Consider the following 1,203-nt stretch of genomic DNA (forward strand, 5'->3'; position numbering starts at 1 on the left):
GACAATTTAGCACAGCCAACCCACCCTGGGCTGCACATCCCCTGGACAATTTAGCACAGCCAACTCACCTTCACCTGTCCATCCCCTGGATAATTTAGCAGGGCCAACCCACCCTGGGCTGCACATCCCCTGGACAATTTAGCACGGCCAACCCACCCTCACCTGCACATCCCCTGGACAATTTAGCACAGCCAACCCACCCTCACCTGTACATCCCCTGGACAATTTAAAACAGCCAACCCACCCTGTGCTGCACATCCCCTGGACAATTTAGCACAGCCAACCCACACTGGGCTGCACATTCCCTGGACAATTTAGCACGGCCAACCCACCTGGGCTGTCCATTCCCTGGACAATTTAACACGGCCAACTCACCCTCACCTGCACATCCCCTCGACAATTTAGCACGGCCAACCCACCCTCACCTGCATATCCCCTGGACAATTTAGCACGGCCATCCCACCCTCACCTGCACATCCCCTGGACAATTTAGCACGGCCCACCCACCCTGGGCTGCACATCCCCTGGACAATTTAGCACGGCCAACCCACCCTCGCCTGTACATCCCCTGGACAATTTAGCACGGCCAACCCACCCTCACCTGTACATCCCCTGGACAATTTAGCACGGCCAACCCACCCTCGCCTGTACATCCCCTGGACAATTTAGCACAGCCAACCCACCCTGGGCTGCACATCCCCTGGACAATTTAGCCCAGCCAACCCACCCTCACCTGTACATCCCCTGGACAATTTAGCACAGCCAACCCACCCTCGCCTGCACATCCCCTGGACAATTTAGCACGGCCAACCCACCCTCGCCTGTACATCCCCTGGACAATTTAGCACGGCCAACCCACCCTCACCTGCACATCCCCTGGACAATTTAGCACGGCCAACCCACCCTCGCCTGTGCAACCCCTGGACAATTTAGCACAACCAACCCACCCTCACCTGCACATCCCCTGGACAATTTAGCACGGCCAACCCACCCTCGCCTGTACATCCCCTGGACAATTTAGCACGGCCAACCCACCCTCACCTGCACATCCCCTGGACAATTTAGCACAGCCAACCCACCCTCACCTGTACATCCCCTGGACAATTTAGCACGGCCAACCCACCCTCACCTGCACATCCCCTGGACAATTTAGCACAGCCAACCCACCCTCACCTGCACATCCCCTGGACAATTTAGCACAGC

Source organism: Chiloscyllium punctatum, chromosome 36, assembly GCF_047496795.1.
Source record: "Chiloscyllium punctatum isolate Juve2018m chromosome 36, sChiPun1.3, whole genome shotgun sequence".
Classification (NCBI taxonomy): domain Eukaryota; kingdom Metazoa; phylum Chordata; class Chondrichthyes; order Orectolobiformes; family Hemiscylliidae; genus Chiloscyllium; species Chiloscyllium punctatum.